The sequence below is a fragment of the Amia ocellicauda genome, chromosome 10 (assembly GCF_036373705.1).
Source record: "Amia ocellicauda isolate fAmiCal2 chromosome 10, fAmiCal2.hap1, whole genome shotgun sequence".
NCBI classification, from domain to species: Eukaryota; Metazoa; Chordata; class Actinopteri; order Amiiformes; family Amiidae; genus Amia; species Amia ocellicauda.
The window spans coordinates 3,455,378-3,470,812 of record NC_089859.1 but is presented as its reverse complement, the minus strand read 5'-3'; the positions used below and the strand labels follow the sequence as shown (position 1 = coordinate 3,470,812).

The 15,435-nt window shown below is 44.0% G+C and overlaps 1 long non-coding RNA gene across 1 annotated transcript; it reads right to left on the bottom strand.

Annotated features, from left to right (window-relative positions):
* Positions 1 to 9,099: 9,099 nt before the first annotated feature.
* Positions 9,100 to 11,986, bottom strand: LOC136759590 (uncharacterized). The gene is made up of 3 exons (XR_010820056.1): positions 11,631 to 11,986; positions 11,418 to 11,523; positions 9,100 to 10,811 (listed from the first exon to the last, which is right to left on the bottom strand). It is a non-coding gene; the product is annotated as an uncharacterized LOC136759590 (long non-coding RNA).
* Positions 11,987 to 15,435: the final 3,449 nt, after the last annotated feature.

Genomic DNA, 15,435 nt, shown 5'->3' with positions numbered 1-15,435 from the left:
CCTGTCTGCAGGACAGGAATGTCAGTGTCTGCCACGGCCAGCGAAGAGCCGGATCTCAACCCCATTGAGCACGTCTGGGACCTGTTGGATCGGAAGGCGAGGGCTAGGGCCATTCCCCCAGAAATGTGCGGGAACTTGCAAGTGCGTTGGTGGAAGAGTGGGGTAACATCTCACACAAGAACTGGCAGATCTGGGTCAGTCCATGAGGAGGAGATGCACTGCAGGACTTAATGCAGCTGGTGGCCACACAGATACTGACTTACTTTTGATTTTGACCCCCCCTTTGTTCAGGGACACATTATTCAATTTCTGTTAGTCACATGTCTGTGAAACTTCATGTCTTAGTTGTTGAATCTTTTTATGTTCATACAAATATTTACATGTTAAGTTTGCTGAAAATAAAAGCAGTTGAAAGTGAGAGGACGTTACTATGCAGTTTATATGCAGCATGACACATGAATAAAGTAATATATGGCGAACATGACTTTAAATGTGTCTTCATGTGGTCTGAGTGGAAGCTGCCTGAGAAGGGCGTCCATCTACAGCCCATACAGTACATACTTGTGTTGTAGCAGAAATAAATGACGCCACATCTTCAAGCTCATCTACGCTCTCCTCCAGAAGTTCCGGATTGCCTTTTTTACGGATTTCAGCCATATTTACTGCAGGGGATGGAAAATCCAATGATGTGCATTTGACGCAGACTCGGCACCAACGCTGACATCAGTGTTCAGTTGTCCCTAACCTAAAGTTTGTTTATTTATTCAGAGAAGACATGGGTCTCTGTAACCAGTCAAATAAAATATTCACTAGATTTTAGGAAAGTGTTTAGTACAGATGTGACAGTTATTGTTTAATTTGATTAATTTGGTTCGATTTCTGGGGGAGCAACACTCGAGTCCAACCAAAGCTGTCTTTCAAGACTTGTATTTAAAGACAAGTAAGCTTACATTTATCATGAAATACAATAAAACAAATCATGTTTTTACAATAAAACACAAATTAAAATAGAGCAGTCCCGATCCCGTGCTCTTCATCTCCACTCTCCACATCCACACCAATACAGCACAGTCCCTCCCTCGCACAGCTGCATGTCGCCCTGTCTCAGCGTCAGCCATGCCATCTCTCTGCCCGTCCCGTCTGCTGCAGTGGCTCTTTATTCAGCAGTCAATCTTGTGTGCAATTTGGGGAATTAAATCATCAAACAGGGTTCAATCAGTCCAGGCTGTGTGAGAAGTTAAGTGATAATTAAAGAAAAATACACACAATAAAGCAAACTAAATTAGAAAGACAAAACAAATAACACATGAAAATCAGCAAGAAGAAAGTAACTTCAACAATCATTAGTGTTACTTATTGTCACACCTGTGACACAGATACGTGGAGCAACACCCACAAGTTTAACACTTTTTCTATCTTTTAATATTGCAAAGCCTCAGAAACAGAACTCCTTTGTCACTTATTTACACAGTATTTTAAAACATTGTTGTACAAGATGCTGCATGTACAAAATATAGTGATTAAAAAATACTTATTGTACTCTATGCAAAGCTGTGGTTAAGCCTTGCATATTCCAACAATTAATCTTCTCATAAACAAGTCGCTGTAACAGTAATTTTCATGTCCATACGGTTACACAGAGAGACAGAAACTAATTTCTAATAAACTGCACCATTATTGGCTGAAGGTGTTTTATGAGAGGCTGGATTTTGATTGGTTCAGATATGTGCGTCTGCTCCTATTGGCTAGAAGGACTGAAGTGGGTTTGGCACAGTGCATGACTGACAGTTTGTCTGTTTATATGAATGACTAGCCACATTCATGAAGTGACGTATAAGAACATAAGAACATAAGAACATAAGAAAGTGTCCAGTCGAGAGGAGCCCATTCGCCCCATCGTGCTCGTTTGGTGTCCATTAATAACTAAGTGATCAAGGATCCTATCCAGTCTGTTTTTGAATGTTCCCAAATTGTCTCTTCAGCCACATCGCTGGGGAGTTTGTTCAGATTGTGACGCCTCTCTGTGTGAAGAAGTGTCTCCTGTTTTCTGTCTTGAATGCCTTGAAGCCCAATTTCCATTTGTGTCCCCGGGTGCGTGTGTCCCTGCTGATCTGGAAAATGTATGTATGTATTTAAGGATTAATTGACACACAAATTGGACACATTAATACATTACTTGACAGATTCCTGGATGAATTTAACACTCTATGGCCAGACTGCCGGCTGAATGGACAGATTTATACGTTTCTGAATGAACTACCAAATTGCAGTGGTTGACGTGCCCCTAGAGAGGGTCACCTCCACCCTGGAAGAGAGGGCCTGCTGAGCCCCACTCTGCTGGGACAGCCATTGCAGCGCCGGGCAGAGCCCCCTGTTTGGACATACTGCTTATTGCTATATCACGATATGTTCCATATCATAGTCCAGTATATACAGTGACTCTCAAAAGTATTCACCCCCTTTGACTTGTCTACATGTCATTGTGTTACAGCATGAAACCAGAATGGATTTAATCAGGAGTTTGTGCCACTGATCAACACAGGAAATGTCCATAATGTCAATAATACTTTTGAGAGCCACTGTAGGAGGGGTTGATTTCACCCTGTTTATTCCTCACACATCCCACTGCAGCCGAGTGAGAGGCGCAGAGGACGCCCTCGGACCCGACTCAGTCCCCCGAGGACTTCAGCCCGTCTCCAGTGTGGTTTTGTTTCCTGAGGGCTGTGCTGGACTGGACACGGCACAGGTTGTGTTTCATGCAGTTTAAACCACAAGTCTTGATCTCGGCCTCGACCACATCAAGACTATAACCCCCCCACAGGGCCAGATTATAGACTGCTACCCTGTTCTCATTTAAAGCAGTAGAAAGTGACTTGAAACAGCTTGTTTGAAAAAATGTTTTGTTTTTGCCACTGGTTATAAATAGACAAAAGGAAAGAAAGTAAAACCAGAAACAGACCGCTGCAGTTCACATAACACCCACTAGATGGTGCAGAAGTGTAAGTTTCATTTTAAACCTTTATAAACGTTAGACATGTATATACATGTATTTTACTGAATGCAGAGATATAAGTATAACATTCAAATCTGAAACATTTTCCTAAGCAATTCATCAGCCATTTGAATAACAATGTGGTTTACACTGTGTATTGTATTCTGTTAGAGATAGTGTACAGCAAAGTCACACAACTGAACATCACAGGCCACATATCTAAACTTTAACTTTAATCACTTTAACCATTTCTGAAAATGAAACTGGCTCACATTGTACACGTGTACGATCATTCTGTTCTGTATGATCACGATCTGGCAGCTGTGTCGTCTCAATATTGCAATTAAAGGAAAATACAGTTGGGTCCATAAATATTTGGACAGTGACACAATTGTCATCATTTTGGCTCTGTATGCCAGCACAATGGATTTGAAAGGAAACAATCAAGATGTGCTCTAAGTGTAGACTTTCATCTATACTTTGAGGGTAGTTACATCCAAATTGGGTGAACGGTGTAGGAATTACACCCATTTTTATATGTGGTCCCCCCAATTTTAGGGGCTCAAAAGTATTTGGACAAACTAACATAATCATGAATTAAATTGTGAGTTTCAATACTTGGTTGCAAATCCTTTGCAGAAGTCATTGCAGAACATTCCACTTCTTCACCTTAAAAAAGTCTTGGGTTGCTTTCGCAGTATGCTTCCGGTCATTGTCCATCTGTAATATGAAGCGCCGTCCAATGAGTTTTGAAGCATTTGGCTGAATCTGAGCAGATAATACAGCCCTAAACACTTCAGAATTCATCCTGCTGCTTTTGTCAGCTGTCACATCATCAATAAATACAAGGGAACCAGTTCCCTTGGCAGCCATGCATACCCATGTCATAACATGCTTCACAGATGAGGTGGTATGCTCCGGCTCATGAGCAGTTCCTTCCCTTCTCCATACTCTTCTCTTCCCATCATTCTGGTACAAGTTTATCTTTGTCTCATCTGTCCATAGGATCTTGTTCCAGAACTGTACAGGGTTCATTAGATGTTTTTTTCAAACTCTAATCTGGTCTTCCTGTTTCCTGTTTACATCTTGTGGTAAACCCTCTGTATTTACTCTGGTGAAGTCTTCTCTTAATTGTAGACTTTGACACAGATGCTCTACCTCCTGGAGGGTGTTCTTGATCTGGCCAACTGTTGTGAAGGGGTTTTCTTCACCAGGGAAATAATTCTTCTGTCATCCTCCGCAGCTGTTGTCCGTGGTCTTCTGGGCCTTTTGGTGTTCCTGAGCTCACCGGTGCGTTCTTTCTTTTGAAGAATATATCAAATAGTTGATTTGGCCAAACCTAATGTGTTTGCTATCTCTCTGAATGGTTTGTTTTGATTTCTAAGGCAAAACTGAAGTCAAAATGCCCCAATAACAAGCAGGAACTAAAGACACTGCAGTGCAGGCCTGGCAGAGCATCACCAGGGAAGAAACCCAGCATCTGCTGATGTCTATGGGTTCAGACTTCAGGCAGTCATTGAGTGCAAAGGATTTGCAACTAAGTATTGAAACTCACAATTTAATTCATGATTATGTTAGTTTGTCCAAATACTTTTGAGCCCCTAAAACTGGGGGAGCACATATAAAAATGGGTGTAACTCCTACACCGTTCACCCAATTTGGATGTAACTACCCTCACATTATAGATGAAAGTCTACACTTGATTGTTTCCTTTCAAATCCATTGTGGTGGCGTACAGAGCCAAAATGATGACAGTTGAGTCACTGTCCAAATATGTATTGACCTAACTGTATTTTCCTTTAATTGCAATATTGAGACGACACAGCTGCCAGATGCAGGTTGCGTGTCTCAGGTGTGCAAGTGATATGATCCAATCCGTCCACTAACTGTACTGTTAGAAGTTTATACACATCGCCGCAGCCTCTGTCAACAGCCTTGTTTTTGTCCATTATTTTCCCCCTTCAGATTTTCCCCCTCTTTCAGTAAACTATAATAAAGGTCTGGCAACGAAAACAAACCTCAGACGAGCTATTTTTATATGTAATGGCAAAGTGGAAAAGCTGTGTGAGATTTTAAGTTTAAAAAAAGTGCACTGCTTGCATGTATGCCTTTGGGTGAGGCCTCACATTTCCATTACCCTCAGAGATCCTTGTTCCCATCGAAGTGTCCAAATGCCTGCAAAGCCCGGCCCACACGCTCTGGAACAGCACAAACCAAAAGAGCCATTCACTGGGTCGAGGTAAATCATACAACACAACACGGCCTTGAATGCAAACAGATACTGATGAACTTGGTGGCACACTGGTAAATTACGAGGCCGTCCAAAGCATTTTATTACAAGACACCACTGCCGACACTGATAGTTTATCCTCTTGTCAAGAAAAGCACAAATACCAGCTTCTCCAAACCTCCCCAAATTCAGCGCTGGAGAAGGGAAAACAACCCGGCCATCGAGCTCGCTTGACATCTTGATGTACTGTTGCATAAATGCCTTCTAACCTTCCTGACATGCTTGAAACTGAAGTTGTGTGTTTGTGTGTGTGTGGGGGGGTGGGGGCTGTGAAATGCTACTCACATCACCCACCAGTCTGAGAAAAGGAGAGACAACACATCTTGCCTCACACGGTGAAACCTCTTTGATTCTCACGACGCACTCAGCAGAGTGAGCCGCCGCTGCCTGTGCCGTTTGAAGTGAAAACAGGAGAGAGAGAGAGAGAGAGAGAGAGAATGTGTTTTTTAGTTAATTTCCCTTTCCCTCCTTCTCTTTCTTCTCCTGACAGCAGGGCTGAAGCTGAGAGCTGCTAAATCACACACAGCAGCAGCAATATCAGTTAACCGTCTGCCTGGGCCGGCCATGTGTACATATTTGCTCCTGATAGCTGGAGGTACAACAGCCTCATTGTCCCGGGCCGCACTCCCCGCCCATACGTCTCATTCAGCTGCTTTCTGTCCCGTGTTATTTACACATTACAGAGCTCATACATCATTACAGAGCAGGTTAAGTGCCGGGGCCGGGCCTGTCAGGGAGGAATTCGAACACGGCGAACGAGTGCGAACTCGGAGCACACAACCCGAGGGGCTCGAAGGCCGGGTCATTAATCCATTAATGAATTAATCAGTGGGAATCAATTAGCCTGGTGCCCCTGATGGAGGAAACAGAAATAATTGGATGTGTAATTATCTGCTTGCTACTGCTCAGCCTTTAGGGCGAGGTATTAATTGGCTTTAGCGCGCGTTGTGTAGATAAAGGCAGGAACGCTGACCCTGCCCATAGTGTTCGATCAGTGGAGCTGCATTCAGCGCGTCCTCTGCCGGTGAGGATCGGCAAACACGGCTCTCTGCGAGGGGGCTGGCGAAAAGGAAACACACTTTAGAGTCGATAAGTGTAAGTGTTGGGTTTTCATCCTTCAAAGGGTTTGTTTCTTTTATTTCATGTTCACGTCTTTGCGGAAGTGGATTTAAAACGTTCATTGTTGGCACAGCGGTTGGGAGAAGCAGTAGAGCTTTATGAACAGTTATGAGCTGTAGTGTTGATGAAAAAGATCACGTTCTAGCTTTTATATATATATATACACTCACCTAAAGGATTATTAGGAACACCATACTAATACTGTGTTTGACCCCCTTTCGCCTTCAGAACTGCCTTAATTCTACGTGGCATTGATTCAACAAGGTGCTGAAAGCATTCTTTAGAAATGTTGGCCCATATTGATAGGATAGCATCTTGCAGTTGATGGAGATTTGTGGGATGCACATCCAGGGCACGAAGCTCCCGTTCCACCACATCCCAAAGATGCTCTATTGGGTTGAGATCTGGTGACTGTGGGGGCCAGTTTAGTACAGTGAACTCATTGTCATGTTCAAGAAACCAATTTGAAATGATTCGACCTTTGTGACATGGTGCATTATCCTGCTGGAAGTAGCCATCAGAGGATGGGTACATGGTGGTCATAAAGGGATGGACATGGTCAGAAACAATGCTCAGGTAGGCCGTGGCATTTAAACGATGCCCAATTGGCACTAAGGGGCCTAAAGTGTGCCAAGAAAACATCCCCCACACCATTACACCACCACCAGCAGCCTGCACAGTGGTAACAAGGCATGATGGATCCATGTTCTCATTCTGTTTACGCCAAATTCTGACTCTACCATCTGAATGTCTCAACAGAAATCGAGACTCATCAGACCAGGCAACATTTTTCCAGTCTTCAACTGTCCAATTTTGGTGAGCTTGTGCAAATTGTAGCCTCTTTTTCCTATTTGTAGTGGAGATGAGTGGTACCCGGTGGGGTCTTCTGCTGTTGTAGCCCATCCGCCTCAAGGTTGTACGTGTTGTGGCTTCACAAATGCTTTGCTGCATACCTCGGTTGTAACGAGTGGTTATTTCAGTCAAAGTTGCTCTTCTATCAGCTTGAATCAGTCGGCCCATTCTCCTCTGACCTCTAGCATCAACAAGGCATTTTCGCCCAGAGGACTGCCGCATACTGGATGTTTTTCCCTTTTCACACCATTCTTTGTAAACTCTAGAAATGGTTGTGCGTGAAAATCCCAGTAACTGAGCAGATTGTGAAATACTCAGACTGGTCCGTCTGGCACCAACAACCATGCCACGCTCAAAATTGCTTAAATCACCTTTCTTTCCCATTCAGACATTCAGTTTGGAGTTCAGGAGATTGTCTTGACCAGGACCACACCCCTAAATGCATTGAAGCAACTACCATGTAATTGGTTGGTTAGATAATTGCATTAATAAGAAATTGAACAGGTGTTCCTAATAATCCTTTAGGTGAGTGTATATATTACATATCAAATGTGGCTTAGAAGGGTATATTCTTTTATTAAACCCCTCTGTGTAACTTTATACAGTTCCTCGTTGAATGTAGGGATCTCAGAATCGCAGGGAATCTTGTTGTCACTTTTAAGACCATTTTTGAAGCTGCTGTACTTCCGATTGTCTGAACTGTAGCACACAGTATTTTGAAGTCTTTACCACGGTTTGGCAGAGTGAATGCAGTCACACACATCGATGCTGACAGAGACATATAATCAGCAGTGAACCGGGACGTGCAGTACAGTACCTTCCTCGGCGCTCGGAAAACTGTGGCTGCCCAGATGAAATAAGTCCAGCTGACACAGCACTATTAAGAGCAAATTATTTCTCTGCTGTCCAACTAAAAGCACAATTTTTGTTTGTTTGCTGGAATTAAAAAAGCACTGATTGTGGGTTGCATTGACTCCTTTACTATAACTGCGTAACAGGAAGGTATAAAAAGACAGATTCCTGATTCCACTGCAGGTATGATTAGCATTGACAGAGCAATTACATGAATAGATAATACATTTAAAGTGATCATATTCTTAAAATTGAATACCCCTTGAAGTTTTATTTTATTTTATTTGTCTGACTGTTCTGTAATGACTAAAAAGTCTGACCAGCAAACAGTGTCAGTATGTGCAGTTCAGTGGAAAAGCCACATCAGAAATTAACAACAGATAACGCACATGTGTTTGCACAAAACCAAAAAAAATACTTTTTTGGCATAGGATGTAGTAGGAATCTGTAATACAAATGTCTACCCTCCTGAAATGTAGCAGGGTTATCCATTTATTTATGTATTTATTTGTACGGGGGAAAATAAAAGTAATGAAGCGACTGAAATATTTTATAATGAAAGAGTGTAGCAGCATTGTGAGTTTATCTTTTCTCTTTTGTTGCTGCTGGCTGTAAATCATCTTGAACGTGCTATTGGCCGTGTTTATTTACAGGCAGTCAGGTTCACAATGCGGAAGAGACTGTGGGACTCACTCTTGTGTTGCATCATGGGAGATCACCGGTCAGACTCTCAGCCTCGACTCGCTTTCAGAGCTGGAATAATAATAATAATATTGAAGCAGGAGTGCTGTGTCGATCTAGAGTGCGTTTCACTGTGGACAGCAGATGGAAAATGTTCATCTCTGTCAGAAAAGGTGTTTTTGGAGCAAAACAATATCGCAAGGACAAGTAATTAAATACAGATATAGCCAATGCTTAATGAAGATGCTAAAAGTCAATCACTCAGCCAGTTGTGACCTGTAAAAGTATTATTTACGCTCATCTGACAGATTTCTGACAGCTCGTGGTTTTTGCGATTTGCAAATGAAGGACAGCTGCCCTCTCCCAGGACGTCTCAGTGAAGCACGGACCGTTTTCTGGGCTGTTGAAGCGTCTTGGTTTCAGCCAGCTGTCAATCTGAGGACTGAGCTCCCCTGACACAGTGTCCGTCTGCCGGAGACCTTTGACCGGAAGGAGTCACCTGGCCGACCCTTCGCATGTCAGGGTCTGTCATGAGTCACACACACCTGGCCAGAGGCGAGGATTGAGAAGCGTCCAGTGAAGGAAGTGTCCTCAGGAGGCAGAAACAAAAAACTTCAAATGCAAATCATCGCGAATGTTTGGTGAATACTTTTGTCTCTTTATTCACAACCATAAACCGATTATTAATGTTATGTGTTATAGGGCTACTGAAGAACTACATCAGTGGTGCACATAATAAAGTCCTATCCTCATACATACAGGCGCTGCAGGTTCATTTTGTTATATATGTATTCTGTAATTGCCTTTTTCAGATCCACGCTGGGCTAGTAATTAAAATTGGCAACTGTGTCAAACTCGCAGAAGAAATGAAGACAGACACGCCGCAGCCTCTGAGACGAATGTTGTTGAGACATCACCGGAAGCTCCATCACCGGAAGAAGGTCTATTAACACAGAGGCTGCTGCTGTGTGGACCGCCAAAGATCTCAATTATTTGCAAGTGAACTGGATGTGAAAGCGCCCTTAGAATGATGTTAAAGAAATAATTCATACGATGAAGCAAGACCTTTCAGTGGAGAAGATTCTGAAACGACTTAGGAACTGAGATCATAAATCAAGGAGGTCCAGCAGCCAAGTGACAGAGATTCATCGACATTAGCAGAGACGATTTAAAACCCAACAGCAATCGCTTCTTCAAAGCATGGGGGTGTGGAGGAAGTTTACAAGGATGCTGACATGCTGACATCAACGCTTCTGGGCCTCGTAAAGCGATGGGGCCTCTCTGGACGGGCTTAGAGGGCTCCAGTGTCTTGATTACAAATTAAAAGCCATTACTGGAGTGTAACACATAGCCAGTCATTTTGTGTGCCACCGGCTGACACCGAAAGTGGCTGACAATGAAGGAAAAAGGGTGAGTTACAGGAGAAACAAAAAGGCAGAGGGAACGGGATGAAGTTTCAGGAGAACAGAAACCCGCGACCAGTTAAGACGGATCAGCTCTATTGTGCGGCTGTGCGTGCCACCCCTGCGATGCAGAATCACGGCCGGCCCAGCCCTTCTCAATCAATACTGTTGTCCTTAGTGACAGCTAAAAAGATCAGCCTTGAAAGAATGTGTCAGGGGTTAACCATCACTGCGGGGCAGGAGGCTAATGCCAGGGGTTCAGTTCGAGCATTAATGACTCCCTAAGCTGTTAATGACAGCACAAAGTCTGGGGTTTCACCGGGTCTCTTTGTGTGCTATCTCTGCAGGAGCTGGGCTGTCCTTGGGGGCATGTGGAGGCCCTTCCACCTGATAATTAAACCTGTTTCAGACAGGTGTGAGATAAGATAAAATTCCCTCCGCGCTCCAATCACGGGGCTGGTTTGTTTGGGGAGCTTGTGCAACAAGATAGGGCACAGAGCTGAGATAGGGGACTTTCGGGCTCCAGTCGGGATGGTCCTTCGCTGCTGGGAGGAAATCATTTTGAGCCGCTTGAGTTTACATAGATGGAGTCAGGCCATATCTCCAGCTGTGTGTCGGTCCACTGAGGAAGGAAAGACAACACATGTTTAGTGGGACAGCATTTTACCTGATGTATTTGCACAAAATAAATATATTTGATTGAGCATAATGGTACATAAATAATTTTCATACAACTGTAATTCCAGTTATAAAACCCAAAGAGCCACTATAGTTTTAGTTTCACTCCATCTCTGTTTATATATCCTGTTTTTATCCCATAGATGCTCTGGTCAATAACTACACAAATGTCAATTTTTCTCAGTATATACAATTTCAGTCTGATACACTAGACTACATTTCGTATTAGACTAAAACACTTAACATTGATCCTAGTTTCTAGACTATAGTATCTTACTGTGGTAACAATTTGTAATGTCATTTTTCTCCTTCCTGGGCTAATAGATGCAAATTGACAAGCAAAGAATATGACTGAGACTAAACCAGTTTATCAATGAAGAAATATCTCTGTTATAATGTCGTTTTGTTCCCTTTTATAAACATACTGTTATGCATAACTCAGTATACATTACAGTGTTTCCTCTTGGATCATGTCTTTTAAATGTCCTGCCTCAAGCACAGCTCCCGATCTCTGGGACCTATAGTCGTCCAGCCCAGCGTATAGACTTACTTTGTGTCATGACAGCTCTATTCAGGAAAGGCAGTCGGCTGTAACAGGCAATATTGCGCCTGTGATTTGCAGATTGTCGGCACAGATCGTGCTGTTTGGGGAAGTCCTTCAAAAGAGTAGGACAGTCAGTGAGGTATAACTGCACCATTACTGCGGGGCGATTGTAGATCTAGCGCATTTGTACATGACTGTTTTAAATCTCAACTCACTTACCAGCGGTGCAGAGTACTAACCGCAGCAATTAACACCTGTGCAGCAACAAGGAAGACAGAATAGAAAACACTGGATTAATGTGACAGGTATACATGTCTTCATTTCACACGTAACATTGTTTTCAGGCTGATGTCCGAGGCTGTCAATCCAGTAAACTCTGTCCTGCAGGTTCACCCTCAAGCAGGGCAGCTTATTTTTGAAACCAAGATCTGGAGAGCTGAAATGGGGACACTGCCATGTGTCAAAGTCTCTCTCTTTTCAGGATATACAGTGACTCAATTAGAAAGCACCAGCAGACTTTCGTCAGAGGAAAAAATCAATAGTCCGGAGTGCTGCTTCCCATAAAGCCGAGCGCGGCCCCTCGGCCCTGCCAGAGTCGGGGGGGAGTGCAGGCAGGATTAGCCACGGGCTTCTGTAAACTCAGTACTCCTCCCCGGGCCGATGAGCTATAAAAGTGCAGACACGGGAGGATGTCTCATCTCATGGCCCCTCAGCTGCTCCGACCCGCTCCTAATGCACAGAGCAGCTGTTCCCCACATCGCAGGGGCCGCTCTCCACACCTCGGCTCTGACCGCGATTCAAAGGCCTGTCTGAGCGCCTTTAAACCTGCAGCACGACAGCACCGACATACTAACTCTCACATCTTCCCCTGCCCTTCACTTCTGAGCGACTAGACGGCGGCTGATAAGTGCTGGCAATGAAAAGTGGCATATTAATGTATGTCAGACACATATAACTTCATAAAAAGCGAGTTTTCGAGTCTCGGGGCTCTAATATAAAAGTATATGACTTAAAAGACATGAGCGAACGCATGAGGTAGATTCACTTTAAAGTGCCAGCTCGCTATAATGAGCCACAGCGACGCAGGAATATCCATAAAAGCCACCCGTCTCTAAACTTCATCCAATAAAGTGGCTGGAAACTTAAAGTACAGCGACGCAGAGTGCAGGCCCAGCCCAGCTCCTCCCGATGGACGCTTCTCACTTCTCAGAGTGAAGTGACTCGACGTGATGAATGGTTTATTTGTTTAGCTCCCATTATACTATTTAGAGAGACTGAATTTAATGTTTAATCTTCTTTAGAACTGTTTACATTGGGTGTCGATCTGTGAGTGAGTCATGGTCCTTAACCACAACTTGCAGACATACTGTGTCGATGAGGTAACGCTGCCAAGCGAAAGGAAGAGCGACGGGTTCTCATGGGTTGAGCGTTGAGCCTCCGATGCAGAAGATAAGCCTTCACAGGTGGTCGAAGGGGACCCGTCCCTCAATCAGTGAAGCCATTCAATTGACCATTTACAAAAATCAGGGTCTGGATGTCAAGTAATGAAGGCCGCGTTGCTAAAGTTCAGCTCTCGGATTCGTTTATTTATTTATTATTGTTATTATTTTAATCAAGGCAGCCTTTTCTTCCCTGTTTCCTACAGGCAATGTCTCTCAATCATCTTTATCTTGGATTAACTAGAACATGGGTGTATACGATTTCTAAAGGTGAGCTGCTTTGTATGCATTTGCCAGCTGACAGTCTTGTGGTCTGCCTTGTTCCCCGGGACTAAGTCTTATTAATAATAGCTTTCATCGAGCTCTTTATAGCGAGCCTCGGTGAGAGTTTGCCACATGAATGACTCAATTATGGCTGAGATCTCCCTGCCAACCGCTGCGTGTAGACATTGGCAGGCATTGTTGCGCTGATTGTGTAACTCTACACCACTCCCTCCATGAGGCTAATTGGGACAATAGTCTAGAATAACAGTTCGTCAAGTGCTGATGTGAAGAAGGAGCAGGTTTTCAACACAATATTTACAACGCTGTTTCTTCTAGAATCACTGTTTTGGGATTTATTAGACAGCCTGGCTTCACCAGTGCAGATGTAATGGGTATGATGTCTTTGGCAGAAGTCAATATTGATATTTTATCATTATTAATATTATTGTGCTGCCTCTGTATTCGTCCAAGGTGACTCTGATTAATGAAGTTTTGCAGAACAGGGTAACAAAACTGTAACATCAACCTAATAATCTCAATAAAATCATAGAAATGTCATTCCATCTCGTAACAATCTGATTCCCAGAAACATGAACAATTAGGGTGAAAAATAATATATTGCAACGGCCCGATACAAATCTCCAACAGGCTTTCACATACTGTTTCTTTAATGTCGATCTATCGAGCAGGGAAACGGATTCTGTAAGCAGACAGCAGACCGAATCAGCAGTCTGTCTGTCTCTTCTGCCCGAGTAGAAACCGAAGCCTAGAGCCGCTCGACTCCCTCTCGGCTCAGAAACGTTCACCTGGTCTGAGGTCAGTCCGACTGCTGACAGAAGAGTGAGGAGATGGAGGAACGTGCACACACACACACACACACACACACACACACACGCGCTTAACTCTCTGGTGCGGTCGAGGATCTCTGCTTTCACTACAAACAAACACAAACAGTGGAGCACAGCGCATAATCCAGTCCAGCGCCGATCCGCATGGCCTGGCAGGACTGCAATGTGCATCTCTCTCTAAAGCCGGGTTAAAGGGTTAGTGTGCCGGCGATGAGTGGTATCTGTCAGGTAGGGTTAATTCTCCAGCCCGCGTCTCGCACCGAGCTCCGGCCCCCCAGGCGTTTCATTACACCGGCCTGCAGTTTTATCTGCTCTGGCTTGGAGTGGGAGGTCAGCGCCCTGGGTTAGGAAACATAACATATGCTGATCCCAACACAAACAATTAAAGCAGCGCTCGTCTCAGGAGATCCGAGGGGCTGTTTCTCTCCCCCCTTTCCCAAACACGGCTGCGGGGGACGCATTCCCCACGTCGCTCTGTGGCATCTTCAAGACCGAGGCAACATTTGAAGACAAAGAAAGAAAGGATTCTTCCCATTCTCTTTTCAGTTGCTTTCTTTAACCACAGTTACCTTTTATTTGTCATCTTTGAAACAATAACTGAACCGCTTTCTTATGCTGGAATAAACTATGAGGGCAATTGTGGCAGGTTTGCAAGGTGTGATCTGCAGCTGGGTTTCTTTTCTTCCTCTCCTCTCTGGGCGTAGACACAGACTCAATACAGGAGAGACACACGTGGCTCAGTGTTAGTTATATAACTCCTGCCTGTCATCACAACGTAGCTCTCATGAAAGCTCTTTGTGAAACTCAGAAAAGCTGACTGTTAATTCCTCAAATCTGCTTCTTCATACCTACAGTCCCGAATCAGCTATTAGTGTGTTTCTGTGGCCACTAGATGGAAGCAGACGCTCACATCATGTACAGTTTTGCTCCCAGTAAGTCTCATTCACTTCCATTCTAGTTTCTGTCCGATTCGCCAGGCTGGCTTCGCTCGCTCCGGGATGGGCCGAAAAACCGGCCGCATGAATAGCTAATCAGATGTGGTGTGAGTTACGTATCCGCCCGACAGTTCATGTTTTCAGTCTCATTATGTCGGCCCTAAACAAACAGCATAAGCAGCTTCTTGCTCAAGTAAGTAATGCCTGGGAGGAAGCATTACATATTTTTTCGCAAGCATCACCCCCTCCTCCTCCACCACTAGAGTTATGACATGTACAGAGATGGGACTCATCCTCCCTGGCCTGGAAAATATCAAGGCACCATTAACTAAAGAAATGACAATGCTTTGTGGGCTTTGGGAGCTTATTATGGGCAAAGAAAGCCATAAATTGGTCTTTATATGTTGCTGTGTTGAATCAAAAGAACGAAATTTGCATTTTATTTGTGAGTCATATATTTAAATGCGTTCCAGGCGTTGTACTCTGCCCTCCGCTCTTGCAGAAAGAGAGAGAGAGAGAGCGAGAGGGAGGGAGGGAG